We start from the raw sequence: 20,558 nt of genomic DNA on the forward strand, positions 1-20,558 counted from the left end.
CATGCATTTTTCTTTATCTTGTGTTTCATTCCTCTCAAACTCTCTGACAGCTTTAATTTTTTTTTTAATTTTTAAAGAAGCTTTAGATTATATAAATGTTTAATAAAAAATATAGGGGATTCCCATATTCCCCAACCCCTCACCCTAACCCTCCCACACTTTTCACATTAACATCTTTCATTAGTGTGGTAAATTTGCTACAATTGATAAACACATATTGAAGCATTGTTATTAACAATGTACTATAGTTTCTATTATAGCTTACACTCTGCCTTACCCAATTTTATAAGTTATGACCAAATGTAATGGGCTATACCTGTCATTGCAATGTCATGCAGGAAATTCCAATGCCCCAAATGTCCCCATATTATATCTATTCTTCCCTCTCCCTCGCCTCAGAACCTCTGGTGGCCACTATCTTTACATCAATGATAAAAGTTCTTCCATTGCTAGAATAATATTAAGTCTATAATAGTATAATACTAAGTCTACTTTAGTCCATTGTTCACTCCCCAGTCTTGAGAATTTCAGGATGGTGATCCCACTGCTTCTACTTGAGAGGGGGCTTAAATCCCAATGGGCAGATGGCTGACATCTTCTTGGCTGGTATAAATGTTGCTACTAGAAGTTGATGGCTGAGAATAGCCCTCATTTTCTTGGGATTGGGAGGCTTGTGTGATTTTATTATTTTCCTCTATGTCATTTCTCTGAAATCAGGAACATTAAAGCCCTCTTATACATGTGTTGAGTTTTCTAGTATGGCTTTCCCAGGTATTTTCCCTTTATCATTTCCTTTATCTTCAGGAACCCAATTCTCACATCTGTTGTAATGCATTTCCACAAGGGGAGGATACATTTCATTGCATGAAGTACATTTCCCACAGAGAGCTAAGGAAATTTTAGGATCTTCTTCAGATGAGTCTGTATCACTCTCCCCTGCTTGATAAACAGTAACTTGATAAACCTGATCATCTTCATATGAGAGTTCTTGTCCTTCTTCACTAATCTTCTGAATCAAGAGATTCAACTTCAAATTATACACTGAATTGATCTGAAACTGAATCCTGATTCAACCAATCACCAGAATGTTCACTTAAACCAGTATCAACATCCAGATTTGATAGTCTCCATTGATTCACTCCTACAGAATCTTTTACACCATATCTTCCTTATTATAGAACAAGACTTTCATCAGAGGAAAGGAAAATGCTAGCAGATTTGTGGTACTTTCTCTGTTGTCCACCAGCTAAGTCGTCTGAATTTTCTGTCTCACTAATTACTCTCCTTTTAGATGAAGGTCTAAAAATCAAATTTGAGGATGAAGTTTTCTCCTCCTACACCTCTAGGACAGGGTCCCTTTGATGGCTGCCATCTTTTTTTTTAAGATTTATTTTATTTATTTCTCTCCCCTTCCCTCTCCCCTGCCCCAGTTGTTTGTTCTCTGTGTCCATTTGCTGTGTGTTCTTTATCTGCATCTGTTGTTGTCAGTGGCATGGGAATCTGTGTCTCTTTTTTGTTGCACCATCTTGTTGTGTCAGCTCTCTGTGCATGTGGCACCATTACTGGGCAGGCTGAACTTTCACACTGGTCGGCTCTCCTTATGAGGTGCTCTCCTTGTGCATGAGGCTCCCTTATGTGGGGGGCACCCCTGCGTGGGGCAGCACTCCTTGTGCACATCAGTGCTGCACATGGGCCAGCTCCATATGGGTCAAGGAGGCCCAGGGTTTGAACCACAGACCTCCCATGTGGTAGATGGACACCCTATCCACTGGACCAAGTCTACTTCCTGATGGTTGCCATCTTGAAGGTGACACCTGTTTTCATTTAGAGATGCACCTGAATCTGATGGTTCCTGCTGGTTGACTACTACCAAGTTTCTGTAGACATTTTCCTGTGTTCTTTCACAGAGGAGTTTGGTACTACAAACAACTCCCCTAGAAGATAATTTAAATAATATACAATATATTGTTGTTTCTCATCACTTGGTCATAATATAGTGGCCAAGATAAAATATAATGTCTTTCATTGTGTGTCTTTTTGTGCACCAACAGACTTTAGTAACTTCAGTAATGATTTTTTTGTTCTAACCAGGGTCTCTGGTTCTGAAACAGGAATCTGTGAGGTGCTCATAGCATATCAGTAGCTAGATAATTGTTGGTATTGCACATTTGCCATGCAGGGTTTTTTGTGCCTACAGTTGGATCTTTTGAGGCTCCCCAGTTCTGTTCATGGGGCACATGGAAGCCTTCGTGTCAATTTCACACCACTATTGTATTCCAAAACATTAGGTTGAGAGTAGGAGATCCCTTGAGGCAAAAGCATCAGAACCTGAGTCAGAGGTTCTGACCAGAAAAAGGCTCAGCTTCTTGCTCCATCCCCCTTCCAGTCACACAGGGCAACACAAGCCCCAAACAAAAGGAACAAAGGTTGCTAATAGCCATGCTCCCCCCTCTTCCCATCTGTCCTCTTGAAAGTGGGAGGCCACTGGGGCTGGGAAGCTAAGTGTGGAGGCCCCCCCAACCTCCTGACAGCCCATATGGATCAGAGCATTCTGCTTTGATGCCTTGAGAGACATGCTTGTTGTCTCTGCTAACTAAAAGGGAAGAAGATTAGAGCTCTTCTGTTTTACTTAAGCTCTTAGATGCTCTTATCTTTTTAAACAAAAGAAGCAGTATTTCAAAATGTACACACACATCTTGTCTATTCTCCTGTATGTAGCCAGAAATGAAGCAGTTGCTTACAGATAATAAAATGCTTCTCAGTTTTACTACTGTGTGGAAGATGTTTTACAAACTCTTTATAATTGACTATAACCAAATTGACTAGCCACCTCATGTTTAAATAAACTTATTAAGTTACAATTACCAACCAAAGATATTTACTCTATTTATTTAAGAGAGTTTATCTACAATTTTTTCCTTTAGCCTAATTTCACCAATGTGAACTTATAATTTTATTACTCTAAAGATTTCATACATATAATGTTTTTTTTTAAAGATTTATTTATTTATTTAATTTCCCCCCCTCCCCTGGTTGTCTGTTCTTGGTGTCTATTTGCTGCGTCTTGTTTCTTTGTCCGCTTCTGTTGTCATCAGCAGCACGGGAAGTGTGGGCGGCGCCATTCCTGGGCAGGCTGCTCTTTCTTTTCACGCTGGGCGGCTTTCCTCACGGGCGCACTCCTTGCGCGTGGGGCTCCCCCACGCAGGGGACACCCTTGCGTGGCACGGCACTCCTTGCGCACATCAGCGCTGTGCATGGCCAGCTCCACACGGGTCAAGGAGGCCCGGGGTTTGAACCGCGGACCTCCCATGTGGTAGACGGACGCCCTAACCACTGGGCCAAAGTCCGTTTTCCAATATATAATGTTAATTTAGTTTATAAATTAACTATGGGAGATTACACTCAAGTTAAATAAAATTGAAACCATTATAGTTTATGCAAGGAATGTTCTCTTTTTCTCTTACAGGAAGCTAAAAACTTCTTTTCTTTAAGTTATGAAAATGAATAATTTAAAAGCATACTGACTACCAGGTTTTAAAACACATTACACAATTACTTAATTTGTTTAATCATAATCCAGGAAAGATCTCTCATAGTTTTTATGGACTCTTCTTTTACTTACTGAAATTTGTTAATAAAGCCACTAATTACATTTATTTCGTTGGAAAGAAATCTTCTGGAAGAAAATAAGCTCACCAGATTGTGGAGAAGAAAATAATTTATTTTCAATCTTGCAAGAAGGGGCACAGAGCCAGATATGGCTGGTGCCTTGAACAAAGAAAAATGACACAATTTATACCCCTAAGCCTAGCACACAAGCTCTTCCTGGAAAATCTCTCTAAGATCAAGGATGCTGTGACTTGCTCACTGCATTGAAAAACATGCTAAGTGGAGCTATGATACCAGGATACTGTAAGTGAAACTTAAACACAATTGGCATTATGGCCTGCTCTCATGGAGAGATAACATGTAAAGTATTACAAACCTGAAACTTAAAACTATTAATTGCAACTCTAAATCCTTTGCATTACATAATAATACATTAATTAATATTAAGTGCTATACTCTTATCCTGTGCTAAATGTATGCCTAATAATTTTAACATTATCTTTTCTGTTTTAGATCAAATGTGAAAGTATATTGGACATGTTAAATTCCTAGTGAATTCATTTTCTAAACAGTTAATAAACATGTCTGTAGAATGAGGTGGCAGTCTCAGCCAGGCTAAGTCAACTTAACTATATTCTGCTGTACTCTACTGTGTAGCAAAGGTGAGGCTTGCTTGCTGATGGTGAGTCACCTATTAAACAAGTCAAAATTGCTGGAAATTGTACAATTAAAGCCAAGCTATAAAAAAAAACCTTTATTCTGTAGTTCTGATCACTCCCACAGCTGAAAACTAAGAACATTTCCAACTTAGTGTTCTAATCCTGAATGAAGCCAGTTGCCCAAGGAGTGCCAGTTCACCAGGAGCATCTGACAGAGCAAATGAATGCCAAACATTAAACAGCTTGGAATGTGTCCTGATTCAGACAAAGCTAAGTGTCTGTTGCAATATCTCTCTAAAGATAAATAACTTAAAAAAGAATATATATGCTGTTCCCACCAGCTTTTAAGAAGGAATGCCATCTTTATAGGCACCTAACCTTGTCTACCTCTGTAATCCAATGTCCTCTTTTAAAAATGGGTTTTCCAAATTTTTTATTAAATTTATTTCTTTCAGAGTAAACATCTTATTAACCATATGAAAACTTCATCCAACTTCATACAGAATGCCTGATGCATCTTCCTCCAGTTAAAATAAGAAATTTACACCTTGTTAGGCAATTACTACAGCCCATGGCCAGCAGGAAGCAGTTACAGAAAAGAAATCATCTCCCTTCAGCACCCCTTTTAAATTAAAGGTGTAAACTCTTTAAGGGTAAAATGAAAGTAATAGATGGATATGGAACCTGACTGGAAATCCACATGAGTGCCGGTGGCAGCAGAATAACTGCAGGAGGCCCCTGCCCCAAGATTCTACTGTCCAGAATGAAAAGTTCTAAACTTCTAAAAATAGCCCTGGATACTGCACTAAAGACTAATAAATAATCAGTCAAAACAACAAACAGCCATCCACCTCATAGCTCCAACAATAATTATGCCAAGGTTTAGCAAGTTAAACTTTGGCAAAGGGGGGAAATAATGTGGGCTATGGGTGGGAGGCTCTTTGTCTCTTCAGAGATAACCTAAGCTGTTTGACTTGTGGGTGTAGAATGGTAAGAGGCTGCAGCCCTGCCCTTAGTGACAATGGCAATGACTCCAGTCCCAGGAAACAGTTAAACAATGCAAGGTCTATAAACTTTAAGTATTTAGGGGAAATGCAAACCAAATATGTTATAAGTTTATCTAGAATGTCTGGAGTCCATGCTAAAAGCTTACCTAAGATGTGGAAGATATATATGCTAATTCAAGCCTATTGAGAACTGAAACAAAGGGACCATTTAGACTTCCGTCTCTGTATAAAAGACATTTTGAAAATCTTGTTTGGGGCTCAGGATTCAAACAAAAAACTCTCAAGTTCGGCTGGCCATCAATAAACCATTTTTCCTTCTCAAAATCATTCCTGAGTCCTGGCCTCTCTATATGCAAATAATTGAACCTCTCTCAAATTCTACAACAATGAAGCCCGAGTCAGGGGAAAGGAAGTGAAATAAAATCATTGCCTTAGTAAACATGAGAACCTTTACTTGGCCTTATAAGGTGGGAAGGGAAAGCTAATATTAAAAATCAGCCTTGAAGGGTGGGTGCAACACCATTTGCTTTGTTAGGTGGTTTGGTGAACGTTTTTGCATGTGAGTCTTTCTCTCTTTACAGAGTAGATCAAGGTCCAGCCAAGTTGACTATAAAGGAAGTCAGATATCCCATTAAATTGCTATAAATTAGGAATGTCCCATTGGAGATTGCAACCACCCTAAATTATTCAAAGCAGCAGCAGCTGTTTGCTGAGGGAGAAGGTTCTGTGGTGTCCTCATCACCTGCCACCTTGAAAGGCTGCTGACTGCTCCTCTTTGGACAAAACTACCACATTCAGCCCTTCCATTCCTCCCCAGTGTGCTTTGCTTTTAGAGTGGAAATTCACAGAATGAATTCCAGCCCTTCATTTGCATGGCTGTGGCATTGACTGAGCCTCTACTTCAGGGTCATAGTGGTTGGGAGGCACTGGTGGCTGTCCTGAGTGCAGTGGCCCTCACTGAGCACCTGCCATCCAGTCTTCAGTCCATGATAAGTGTTGCTGCTGGGGAACCAGAGCTGAGTCTAAGCACTTCACTCATCACACTGCGTAAGACAGACACAGGATTTGAGTCCACATCTGGGAGCCCAGTGTCTGGAATTTCCCTTCCTGGGTGTTTCTCAGTCAGCTAATTAAAGTATTTAGAGCAAGCATGCCTATTTTAAATAAGCAGCATTTCTAATATTCATTGTGCTGTTCTAGTATACATAATATTAACTATAGTCCTTTGAGAAACATGTATCTGCTGTTCACATTTTATTACAGCTATTTAAAAGATAATCAGCTTTGTCAAAAATAGGGTGTTTTTGCTTTCACTTATTTTCTTAGAAGTTTAGGTATTGTTTGTTTAGTTTTTTAGTCAACAGTGTATTCAAATCAAGTTCTGGAAATATAAAATTACTGCCTTATGTTACCTAATATAAAGGCATTCCATGAAGTTTGAAACAAGCTAAAAGGACACTGAAGTTCTTCTTCCTTATAAAACTTCAATAATTTCCTGATGAAATTAAAGAGTGTGGTTGAAGACAGTTGTTCATCCAACTTTTTCTTTCTGGGGAAATGTGGTCTCTTCCCCCTTACACGTTTAGAAAAAGGGTCATATTTAAGTAAGTTGGTAAAGTTGTGGCCTGTCTGCATGCAATAATAAACATAGCCTCATTCCTTTCTGAGTGATTTAAACTACACAGAAGCCCATTAGAAGGCTCTCTGGAGCCATTGGGCTTCTGTCTTCTCTTCTAAAACTGCTGAGCTCATGACCCTGTATAAATAGCCCTTATTTTGTTTGTCACTGACATAAGAGAGATTGAATGGGAGGCTGGGTCATGAAAAGACTGGGAATCTTAGGGCACAGAATATGCAGAGAGCTTTGTGGTGATCATGGTGTTTGTATGTCAGGGGCACTGTGGACCTCTGTTTAGGCAAGAGGTTCCTGGAAACCTGAGTTCTGCACCCTCTCCCCCATCACTTCCACTTGCACACACATCTGTGGCTCAGCGACACCCTGCACGTGGGGTCTGGGGTTGGTGTGCTGCTCTGCCAGCTACTTCAGGGGTAACTCCTCTCCTGTCTGCCTCTCCTTCACACAGAGAATCTACAGTTTTGGAGGATTTGACCTGACAAACCATTCTTTGCACATAGGCAGTAGTAATGCCTCCCCAGTGGTGAGTGCAGTCAGAAAGAGACCACTGGTTTATACTGGAGGGATGTGGTGGGCAAGGGCTTGAGCTTGGTGCTTAGAGAATAGAGGCCCTGTGAGCAGGTGGTCCTTTATGGCCCTCAGGCTCTTCCCTGCTCTGTGGGGGTAAATGAGAGCTCCCCCAGCCTGGTCTTCTCCCTGGAGGCAGCCACTTCCCCAGGTGCTTTTATCACTCTCCTCACACAGTGGATCCAGGTGCCTTTGGTTTGTGCAGAGAACGCCAAACAGAGCATGGTTGAATGGAGACTGAGATTTCCCACCAAGTCTCTGGGCTCCTGTGGCCTCTCTGCTGCCTTCATGGTCCAGTTCCCACTCACAGGGGGTTCTGCTTCTGGATCAGCCCCAGAGGCTGCTGGGTGCCCAGCATGCTCCCTAAAGGCCACTCTCTCAGGGCCCAAGTGTTTAGGTGAGCTTTCTGTGCAGCTTTGGAAAAACATGCATTTTGTCGCAAAACTGAAATTTAGATTACCTGCTTTATATTTGTTAGCATCATATATGACACAAGAAGAGTTTGAGAAATTCCTGGGAGAAAAACTATTTTATTTGGATGTCAAATTTTATTACTTTGCAAGCCCATAATTTTATGTAGTGATGCTTTTAAAAAATGAAAGTATGATTTTTTTTTCTTTTCTCAGGGGAAAGTTTTTTTTTAAGCAAAGCAAAATGAGTGCTGAGCACAGTCTGCCTTTTCAGACTAGGAAATTCAAACCTAGAAGAGCCAATACCCTTGGCCACCTGATGCTGGCTTTGCTGACTTGCCTTTTGTTCTCCTGGGAAGGGTTACCTGGATATTAGTCCATATAAACCACTGTTGGACTGATGAAGTGCAGTCCCCTTGGGATTTTTGTTGTTGTTTTTGTTGTCTGTTTGACATACCAAGGCCAGGGTTTGAACCAGAGACCTCATATGTGGGAAGCTGGAGCTCAAACATTGAGCCACATAGGCTTCACTGAATTGATTTTTTCTTTTGTTTTTCTTAATTTTTTAGGAGGCATGAGGCAACTGAATCCAGGATCTCCAATGTGAGAAGTGGACACTCAACCACTTGAGCCACATCTGCTCCTAATAGTGTTATTTAAACTAAGGGTTTTATCTTGATGTCTGGAGAAAGTATGGAAAATCGGCTTTTGAGGAATATAACAAAAGCATAAAAACAAAATTGTAAATATAGATAAAAGCACAAGGGTGTCAATTAAACAAGGGAATTTTGGTGTAATGAAATAAATTATTTCGACACATCTTCACCTTGTCCTGACTTAGTCATTTTGAGCAACCACCTGAGTTAACACTTCCCTGGGTATAACCACAACTAGCAACACCTGCACCTTCACAGGTATGGATGATAAGAGCTAACCTCAGCTTCTATGATCAGCCTCTGCCACTTCTTTTCAATTGCCCCCTTGCCACTGCAGCTCTTTCCTGCTGTGTAATTTATTTGCAGGGCATCAATTTCCATATGGCTTGGATGATAAGAAGCTGCTCCCAGCTTCTCCACATGGCCTTAGTCACATCTGCTTTTTGTACCATATATTGTGAAACTGCCAGGCCCAGGATCCATTGGATCCTTCCCATCTGGGTCACAGTAAAGACAAGAGCCTGGAATAAACATGTGCTCCAACCTGCCCTTCCATGAACCCTCACAGGAACCTAGGCTAGGTAAGCTGGGACCTGCCATGCCAAGATTCTCCATTCTCCCCCTCCAGATTCTTTGATATTATGAACCTCTCATTTCATGCTATCTTGCTGGGTATCTGTGTTTGTACCTCATCACTGAAAAAACTTCCCCATAATCTACAAAACACTTGGCTGAATGGGTTCTTGTTCCATGATCTTGGCAGTACCTCTCCACATCAGATACACACACAATGTCAACTGCTTCTGGATTATTTTGGTTAATTTTAATTTTGAATCATGTACCATTTCATATACCCACCTTGGAAGTGACATCAGTTTTAGCTGCATGTGTTGTACTCAAGTCTCATTTCCTTCTAATTTGACAGCTATATGTGAAGTTATTAACACCTGATAAGTTTATTTCAAGTAGGTCAGAGATTGGTTTTTCATTGTTTTCTTTTCCAGAATATAATGTCATCAGTTTGCAGGTGGTGGAATGTTGTCTTTAGGTGGTAGAGGGTCAGTAAATCTTCAGTAACTTAAAAAAAAAAAATCCCTGAGGATATTCCACTGATTTCCTACAATACTGAAAAAACCTCAATTCACTATCATTGGATCCTGTTTTAGTTAACCGAGGCTGATGAAAACAGTATTTCCCCAAATGAGTTGGCTTTTCCAAAGGCAGTTTATTGACTTGCAAGATTACAGTTGTGAAGCTGAGAAAAGAGTCCAAATCAAGACATCTTCTGGCAATGCTCTCTCCTCAAAGATCAGCTGTGGGTGATCCTGGACTCTTCTGTCATATGGGAAGGTACATGGTGTCATCTGTCAGTCTCTGCTTTCTCCTCTGAACTCTGTTGCTTTCAGTTTCTGGTTTCTCTCTCAGCTTCTGAACATTTCACTCTGAGCACCTGTGTCTGTCTCTTTCCATATGGACTCTAGTAAGAGGATTAAGTCCCACCCTGGGGCATGCCTTACAGAAGTAATCTAATCAAAGAGTCCCATTTACAGTAGGTCCACTCCCACAGGAATGGATTGGCTCTAAGGACATGATTCTCTGGGATCCATCCAGCATCAAACTGTTACAGATCCTCTCTAGTGAACTGTTCGCCATACATGGGCTGCCCTATAATTACCTCTTGTGGGATCAGTGTTGTTGCCTGATGGCATAGACCTCAGGACCATGAGGACCAAAGGGAATGTTTTGGCCAAGACAGCACCAGTGAGTCAATATTTAAGCTTTAATTTATATATTTCATGGATTTATTCTACCTTACCATAGGTGTTGGAAGATATGGGCAATGGATGATTTGCTGGATGGGAAACACTTGAACCAAACTTTAAATATATATATTATATATTTATATACATATATATATTTTAAAGATATTTAGATTACATAAAGGTTTATTGACACTCTTTTTTATAACCTTTCCAGTGAAGTGAGTTTGAAGCTTGCTTGAGAGTTCAAAGGGTACTCTCTGCTTTGGAAAACCATTTTCTTTTTTTCCCCTACAGTTAAAGCATTCTTATTTTGACAAGAGAATGCCTCAACCCATTCTTAATACCTGTAAGCCATAAACTATATATAATTATAATCCATTGAAAGAACTGACTGATAAAGCCCTTCAGCTGATGTTCAAATAGTCCAGTTGTGGAGGTTAAGTTTATGGAGATACATACATTAATAAATTTTGCCTAGTTTACAAGCCTGTCACGTATGATCCTGGTTACAGATTTTTTAAAGTACCTTATCAAAGACTGTCCACCAATATAGTTCCTTGTCCTTTTTCATTTTTTGCATTCTCTAATGGGTAATTTCATGGAGTGCTCACATGTAGTTTCTTCTAGGGACTCTAGGGCAAACAGGGCACTATCCAGCACTTCCTAGATTCTATCCCCAGAATTTAATTGGTGACCCTACTGACTCTATTTTTCTTTTTCAAATACAAAAACACTTTCCTAACTGTGAGCTAACTCATTTGGAGAGGGCTTATGAGGGACATTGTATAAGGAAACTGTTTTGTTGTCTCCACATAATGTTGAGCTGCTAGGTTGGCATTTTTCTTCTAAGTTTTGTGAGTGTGAGCTTCCACTTTTATCACAACATTTTTTCTTTGTTTTACCTTTTTCTTAGGTGATAGAAATACATCTATTACTTCAGATATTTACCATTCTTTATTTGGTTCCTAATGACTTCAGGGAGTCCATTTGTTTTCATAAACTTCCCAAATCATGAATTACTCCAAACACATATCTACGGTCAGTATAAATATTGTGATTTCCTTTTAGCTAAATGACTGCCTCTATTTAAAAGTTTTACCACAGCTCATTAGGGCATGGTGAGGCTAGGGGCTTGTTGACCAGTAACTGCTTCTACTGTAGTGGTTACTTCATAGTCTGACTCATAAATATCTGTTTCTGTTTTATGGTAAGACACATCTTAAAATATGATCTAACCCAGGTTTAGCAAGGATTTTTATGTTGTTGTTTGAGGGCAAGCATGCAAAAGTTTGGCTCTCAGAACTGGCCGCCTCCGAGGTCTGAGGCATGAAATACGTCTCCCTTAGTTGGCCCCTCGGGACGAGGTATGCACCTACGCCTCCCCGCAGGGGAAACTCACGCAAGCCCCCTCACACCACCTCCGTCTGGGCCAATCTCAGGGCCTCCTACCTCCTAAAGACACGCCTGCTCTCTTCCACCTATCAGTGAGCTATCCAGCTCAGCCCTCTCAAATTTAAGCTCTCCCTAGTAACTACTGACCAGCCTAGTAGATGAGTTCTGCTTCTACGCCCTTATAAGGTAACAACAGCTAAGCTAGCCTATCAGAACCCAATCACCCTCCACCAATCCCCTCTCTTCATACTCTATAAAACTGCTTGTACTTCCTCAATAAAGTAGACCTGCGCCATCCACCTCATCTCCGCAGTTGTCCTTCGAGTCACTGTGCATCCTCTCACGCCTGCGCCTCCCCACCCCGAGCCCCCTGTCTAGAGAAGCGGGGGCTCCTCACCTCAGTTGTTTTGTTTTGTTTTGTTTTGTGTGTGTGTGTGTGTGTGTTTTGCTTTGCTTTGCTTTATTTTTGGTAAATCTGGTCCTGGGGATAATAATTGAGAAACAGGAACCTCACAATCTTGAGAATCATCTTTTTCAGGCATGGACAACAGAGTACTGGATTTAAAGTATCACAGTAGAGGATTTGGATATTTTAAGGAGTGAGCAGCATGATTTCAAAAAAGGTCAGTCTGTGAGTTGACATATGCTAGGTTTTTCTTGAGATTAGCAACCAGCAAATCATGAGCTCTATTAACTAAAAAGTACGCCCCCTGCCCAAGTCAGCTGACACCTCATGTAATGTTGCAACCGCAGCTACTATCCTTTCATGGCTGAGTATGGTATAATTTCTGCATCCAATTACAGACTGGAATATTCTATAGCTTTTTCCCTTTGGAAACTGAGGCACAGTGGTCTCACAAGAAGAGACATGCTGTTTCCATGGCTATGCTTGCAACCGAAGGAATGTGGTAATAAAGAGTTCCCAGTAAACAGGAGGAAGCTGTTAAAGACTAAAAGAAAAGATGAGCACATACATTTTGTAGTAAATTGAACACCTAGACTGTACCTTGAGATAAGATTTTCTTAAGTTCCTTAGACTATGAGGAATGCTGATAGTTAACTGCATGTTGCTGCTTGTTCTCATGTAGACTGGGGTATATATAGAGTGCCTTGTAAACAAAAAGTTGTCTGATGAGTCTCTACTCACAGACGCCCTGATCCCAGCTCTCTCTCTCTTTCTTTCATTCTTCTTTTTCTCTTTCTTTCATTCCCAATAACGTTCAGAGGCAAATCTCCAACAAATGCTTTGGGCACTCCAAAGCAGGGCCCAAAGAAGTGAGTCTTCCAAAACAGCATTGGGACCCACGGAAAGGACTCCTACGAGGGTCATGAATGATGTCCAAAGCAGTGTGTCTCAGGTCTTCTTTTAGGTAAGTAACATTTCCACGAAGTCATCAGGGTAATGGGTATTCAAACGGGAAGTGTAGAAGAATATTTGCAAGTGTTAAAAACTTCGTTGAAAGCTAGTGGGGTGCCTGTAAAAAGTTGTGAGTTAATTGAATTGTTTGCTTTAATACAAAAATATTGTGGTTGGTTTCAACCTCAGGGGCATAATGTTTTAAATTTGAAACAGTGGAGATGTGTAATGAAAGCTTTACAGAGAGCAAATCAAGGAGGGGAATCCATTCCTTTTATCTGCGTGAGCTTTGTGCCAGCAAATTACTGCCACCTTAGATCCTTTACAATCAGAGGAAGATGACAAAGAAGAAATTACTATATTTTCAAAACCAATAGAGAAACAGAAAGTGGAGGGCCATTTGAAAGAAATAAATTCTGAGCCAAAAAGGCGGAGGAGATTTGGTGAGACAGTGATAGAAGAGATTCTTGCAAGAGGTGGAACTTTCGGTTTCTGACGTGGAGGACAGAAGTTTTAGGAGGAACCCTTCCACCTAGGGCTGGCAGCCTGTCTGGGGTGGTCCCTGAACTCTTTGTAGTGCAGCAGCACACCCAGCAGGCTGTTTCAGAGGCTTGCAGGGCAGGAGGTGTCTGGATGTCGATTTGGTGAGACAGTGACAGAAGAGATTCTTGTAAGAGGTGGAATTTTGGGTTTCTGACACAGAGGTCAGAGTTTGCAGGTGGGGCCCCTCTCCCTAGGGCTGGTGCCCAGCTGCAGGGATCCCTGAAGGCTGTGTTGCACTGCAGTGCTCCCAGGCCCCTGTTAGCTGGATGCATAGTTCCCAGGTCTGTGTCCCCTAAACCCTGGTGGCCCACACTCCAAAGACTCACACACCTTGTGTCTGCAATATCAAAGGCTTGCCATCCCTGAATCCACTGCACAATGAGGTCCACTGATGTCTTTGATTATTCTAGCCCTCAGCATTTGTTTTTTTCTTTTTTCTTTTTTCTTGTTCTTTTTTTGCCTTGGTTGCTAATATTGCATTATATTCTGGTCTTTTCTCCCATTTTATCCCCCAAGGTTCTTTTTTGTTTATTTAGGGTATTTTTTTTCTCCTTTTCTTTTTCTTGCTTGTTTCCCTCCCTTTTCTTTGCCCACCCTCTTTTTTCTTCTCTTTTTTTCTTTTCTCTCTTTTTCTTCTTATTTTATTATATTTAGTTTATATAATAGGAGCTGCAGGGAGCACTTCACATTTGTGTTTCCTCATCCTCCATTTCCTCTTTTCTGTGTGAATTGATTTTGGCCACCTACACTATCCCCTTTCCTCCACATCTTGTTATCCTCCCTCATCTACTGTCTCCCTTACATTCCACCTCCCTTTCTTTGGCCCCCAAATTGTCTGACTTTTAATTTCTAATACCTTTGTTCTGTTTCCTGTCTTTTGTCCACTCTTGATATTATTGTCTTTCTTTTCTCTTTCCCTCTCTCATTAAAACACTGGCTTTTTAATTCATACTCTATTCCTTCCATATTCACTTGACTGTCTCATTATAGGTACTTTATTTAATGCTATAACTCAACACAATTTACATGAGTCTAATATCCACTCTCCCAGATCTCACATTTATGCTCTGTTAACATTTATTACCAATACTACATTACACACTTTCTTTTCTTACTCATTTTGCTTTCCCTGGCCCTAATATTTGCCTTCAAAGTGAACTTAGCCAGCAACAAGAACAAAGAACAAGAAGAACAAAGTGACTAAGAGAAGACATAACACTTATGCAAGAACAACTAATTAATCCCCAAGATGATTAAACCCATCAAGATAAAATGATGACCAGACAGCAACAAAAAACTACAAACCAAACCAATAATCAGGAAAACATGGCTGAATCCAATGAACAAACTAAAAGCCAGGAAAGGGAGCAGAACATCAGACAAGTAATTAAAGATCTCAAAATATATATTAGCGACCAGCTTACTGAAGTATAGGAAGAAATTAACAATATGAAGAAAATGCTTGGAGAGGAAATTGCAGACATACACAAAAAGATAACAGATATGATGGGGATGAACACCACAGTTCAAGGAATGAAGAATAGACTTGGTGCATATAGCAGCAGATTAGAAGAGGCAGAGGAGAGAATTAGCAACATGGAAGACATTACATCTGAAATCAAACAGATAATAGAACTGATCAATAAAAAGATAGAAAAAATCCAGCTAGGACTTAGGGACCTGAATGACAATGCAAAATGCACAAACATATGTATTATAGGCATCCCAGAAGGAGAAGAGAAGGGAAAGGGGACAGAAAGGCTGTTGGAGGAAATAATGGCTGAAAACTTCCCAAATCTACTGAGAGAGATGGATATACATGTCTAGGAAGCACAACAAATCCCAAACATCATAAATCCCAATAGGCCCACCCCAAGACATATACTTGTCAAATTATCCAATGCTCAAGACAAAGAAAAAATTCTAAAAGCAGCAAGAGAAAAGAAAACCATCACATACAAGGGAAGCTCCATAAGATTAAGTGCTGCTTTCTCATCTGAAACCATGGAGGCAAGAAGGCAGTGGTATGATATAGTCAAGGTACTAAAAGGAAAAAAAAATCCATCCAAGAATACTCTACCCAGCTAAACTAGCATTCAAAAATGATGGAGAGTTCAAAATATTCACAGATAAACAAAAATTGAAAGAGAATGCCAAAAAGAACCCTGCCCTTCAAGAAATACTAAAGGGAGTTCTGCAGAAATGAAAAAACAGGACAGGAAGAGTTGGAGGAGAGTGTAAGAGCAACGAACAAGACAAAAAGAGAAGGAAAAAAACAAACAAAATATGACAAACACAAGTCCAATCAAAATATGGCTAACATAAATAATTCCTTGAAAGTAATAACACTGAATGTCAACAGATTAAACTCACCTATCAAAAGATTCAGACTGGGACATTGGATAAGGAAATATGACCCATCTATATGCTGTCTACAAGAAACACATCTTAGACCCAGGGATTCATGTAGGTTGAAAGTGAATGGTTAGAAAACAATCTTACAAGCAAACAATAACCAAAAACAGGCAGGAGTAGCTATATTAATATCAGACAAAATAGACTTTAAATGTGAAACAATTGTGAGAGACAAAGAAGGTTACTACATTTTAGTGAAAGGGACAATCTATCAAGAAGATCGAACAATCATAAATATTTATGCTCCTAACAAGGGCGCCCCCAAATACATGAGGCAAACACTGGAAAAACTAAGTGAAAGAGTAGATGCCTCTACAATTATAGTGGGAGATTTTAATACACCATGACCAACTTTGGATAGAACATCTCAAAAGAGAAACACTAAAGAAACAAAAACTTTAAACAGTATATATTAGAGGAGTTGGATCTAATAGACATATACAGATCATTACACCCGAATACAGCAAGATATACATTTTTCTCAAGTGCACATGGATCATTCTCCAAGATGGACCATATGCTAGGCCACAAAGAAAGGCTCAGTGAATTCAGAAAGATCAAAATCATAAAAAATAATATCTCTGACCACAGTGGAGTGAAGCCAGATTTCACACCAAGATATGGAAATTAAACAGCACACTCTTAGAAAAACAGTGGGTCAAAGAGTAAATCTCAAAAGAAATTAATAACTACCTTGAAACTAATGAAAATGATAACATACAAAACTTATGGGGTGCAGCAAAAGCAGTACTGAGAGGGAAATTTATAGCCATAAATTCATACATCCAAAAAGAAGAAAGAGCAAAAATTGAAGAACTACCTGCATATTTGGAGGAATTAGTTAAAAAACAACAACAACAAAGTAACCCCACAGGAAGAAGAAAGAAAGAAAGAACAAAGATAAGAGCAGAACTAAATGAAATAGGAAATAGGAAAGCACTTGAAAGGATAAACAAAACCAAGAAGCTGGTTCTTTGAGAAGATCAATAAAATTGACAAACCCTTAGGTAGACTAACAAAGAAAAAGAGAGAGAAAATGCAAATACACAAAATACGAAATGAGAAGGGAGATATCACCACTGACCCCACAGAAATAAAGATTATCATGAGAGGATACTTTGAAAACCTATATTTCAACAAAAATGACAATTCAGAGGAAATGGACAAATTCCTAGAAACACATAAGCAGTCTATATTGATGAAAGAATAAATTGATGATCTCAACAAGCCAATCACAAGTAAAGAGATAGAATCAGTCATTAAAAACCTCCCAACTAAGAAGAATCCAGGGCCAGATGGCTTCACAGGTGAATTCTAGAGAACATTCCAGAAAGAACTAATGCCAATCCTGTTGAAACTCTCCCAAAAAATCAAAACAGAAGGAACATTACCTAACTCCTTCTATGATGCCAACATTACCCTAGTACCAAAGCCAAACAAAGAAACGACACCACAAGAAAGGAAAATTACAGACCAATCTCTCTAATGAACCTAGATGCAAAAATCCTCAACAAAATAGTTGCTAACTGTATTGCACAACACATTAAGCAAATTATATACCATAACCAAGTGAGATTCATTCCGGGTATGCAAGGATGGTTCAACATAAGCAAATCAATCAATGTAATAAACCATATAAGCAGATTAAAGGGAAAAAATCACGATTATATCTATAGATGCAGAAAAAGAATTGGACAAAATACAGCACCCTTTCTTGATAAAAACACTCCAAAAGATCAGAATACAAGGAAATTTTTTGTACATGATAAAGAGTATATATGAAAAATCCACAACCAACATCTTTTACAATGGTGAAATCCTAAAATCCTTCCCTCTAAGATCAGGAATGAGACAAGGATGCCCACTCTCACCCCTTCTATTTAACATTGTCTTAGAAGTACTTGCTCGAGCACTGAGGCAAGAACCAGATACAAAAGGCATTCAAATTGGAAAGGAAGAAGTCAAAATTTCATTATTTGCAGATGACATGATCCTATACATAGAAAACCCTTAGTAGTCTACAACAAGGCTTCCAGAACTCATAAATGAGTTTAGTGAAGTTGCAGGTTATAAGATGAATGTGTAAAAATCAGTAGTATTTCTATATACAAATAATGAGCAAGCTCAGGAGGAAATCAAGAAAAAAATACATTTACAATAGTAAATTAAAAAATCAAATACCTGGGAATAAACTTAACTAAAGATGTAAAAAACTTATACACAGAAAACTACATAAGACTGTTCAAGGAAATCAAAGAAGACCTAAATAAATGAAAGAATATTCCCTGTTCATGGATAGGAAGACTAAATATTATCAAGATGTCTATCCTACCAAAACTGATCTACACATTCAATGCAATCCCAATAAAAATCAACACAGCATTCTTTAAGGAATTAGGAAAACTCACTATGAAATTTATTTGGAAAGGAAAGAGGCCCTGAATAGCTAAAGATATATTGAAAAAGAAAAATGAGTCATGTCCCTGCAGCCCTGCCACCGACCACCCTCTGGCAGCAGCTCCGGCACCTCCTTGGGCCAGCAGTCCTCCAGCAGAGGGAGCGAGGTGGGCAGCGGTGGTGGCAGCATTGTGGGCTGCAGTACCTCCTCGGGGGGTGGCCCTGGCACCCAAGTGCTAGGAGAACATTTCCGCTGCTGCATCAAGGCCACAAGTCTTACAATTCAGCAAGATTTGGAATTCCTGGCGAATTGCCTTCCTGAAAAGCTCAAAGAAATCTCTTTAAATTCTGTTTCTTAGTTTTCCATTTTGTTGTGTTTCAGTGGAACATCAAGAAACCATGAACAACTTCAGTAATGAGGAGTTTGACTGCCATTTCCTTGATGAAGGTTTTACTGCCAAGGACATTCTGGACCAAAAAATTAATGAAGTTTCTTCTGATGATGATAAAGATGCCTTCTATGTTGTGGACCTTGGAGACATTCTAAAGAAACATCTGAGATGGTTAAAAGTTCTTCCTTGTGTCACCCCCTTCTTTGCAGTCAAATGTAATGACAATAAAGCCACAGTGAAGACCCTGGCTTCCATAGGGACAGGATTTGATTGTGCTAGCAAGACTGAAATCCAGTTGGTACAGAGTCTTGGGGTGCCGCCACAGAGGATAATCTACGCAAACCCTTGTAAACAAGTGTCTCAAATTAAGTATGCCGCCAATAATGGAGTTGAGATGATGACTTTTGACAGCGAGGTTGAGTTGATGAAAGTGGCCAGGGCACATCCAAAGGCAAAAGTTGGTTTTGTGGATTGCCACCAATGACTCCAAAGCAGTCTGCCACTCAGTGTTAAATTTGGACCACACACAAAATCAGCAGGCTTCTTTTGGAATGGGTTTAAGAGCTTGATATCAATGTCATTGATGTCAGCTTCCATGTGGGAAGTGGCTATACTGATCCTGAAACTTTTGTGCAGGCCATCTCTGATGCCCGCTGTGTCTTTGACATGGGAGCTGAGGTTGGTTTCAGCATGTATCTGCTTGATATTGATGATGGCTTTCCCAGAACTGATGATGTGAAGCTTACATTTGGAGAGATAACCAGTGTCATTAATCCAGCATTAGACAAGTATTTCCCATTAGATTCTGGAGTGAGAATCATAGCTGAACCAGGCCGATATTATGTTGCTTCAGCTTTCACACTTGCAGTGAATATCATTGCCAAAAAAAATTGTATTTAAGGAACACAGGCTCTGATGATGAAGATGAATCGAGTGAACAAACCTTTATGTATTATGTGAATGACAGAGTATATGGATCATTTAATTGTGTCCTTTATGGTCATGAGCATGTAAAGCCTCTTCTGCAGAAGAGATGCAAACCAGATGAGAAATATTACTCATCTAGCATATGGGGACCCACGTGTGATGGCCTTGATCGGATCGTTGAGTGCTGTGACCTGCTGGAAATGCACGTGGGTGACTGGATGCTGTTTGAGAACATGGGGGCTTACACTGTGGCTACTGCTTCCACTTTCAATGGGTTCCAGAGGCCAACCATCTACTATGTGATGTCAGGTCCTGCATGGCAAGTCATGCAACAAATCGAGATCGGGGGGTTTCCACCCAAAGTAGAGGAGCAAGACGCCAGTGCTCTGCCTTTTTCCTGTGCTTGGGAAAGTGGGATGAAGCGCCACCCGGCCACTTGTGCTCCAGCTAGTATTAATGTGTAAATACCATTTTTGTAGCTGCTAACTGTGAGTTTAGCTTGAATGGGGGATCATTTAACTTAATTACTGCTAGTTTTGAAATGTCCTTCTAAGAGTAGGATTGGCACAGACACAGCAATAAGGAAGACTAGGAGATGGGGTTACACTTATCTGTGTTCCTATGGAAAGTAGTTGATTATTTTGTTTTATATGGATTTTTTAAAAAGATGTGTTTATTTATTTAATCCCCCCTCCCCTGGTTGTCTGTTCTCTGTGTCTATTTGCTGCATCTTGTTTCTTTGTCCGCTTCTGTTGTTGTCAGCAGCACGAGAAGTGTGGGCGGTGCCATTCCTGGTCAGGCTGCACTTTCTTTTGGGCTGGGCAGCTC

The 20,558-nt window shown here is 40.0% G+C and overlaps 1 pseudogene; it reads left to right on the plus strand.

Moving 5' to 3' along the window:
• Positions 1-18,770: 18,770 nt before the first annotated feature.
• LOC131276379 (ornithine decarboxylase pseudogene) lies at positions 18,771-20,279 on the plus strand (annotated as a pseudogene).
• The last annotated feature ends 279 nt before the right edge of the window (positions 20,280-20,558 follow it).

Source organism: Dasypus novemcinctus, chromosome 28 (assembly GCF_030445035.2).
Source record: "Dasypus novemcinctus isolate mDasNov1 chromosome 28, mDasNov1.1.hap2, whole genome shotgun sequence".
NCBI classification, from domain to species: Eukaryota; Metazoa; Chordata; class Mammalia; order Cingulata; family Dasypodidae; genus Dasypus; species Dasypus novemcinctus.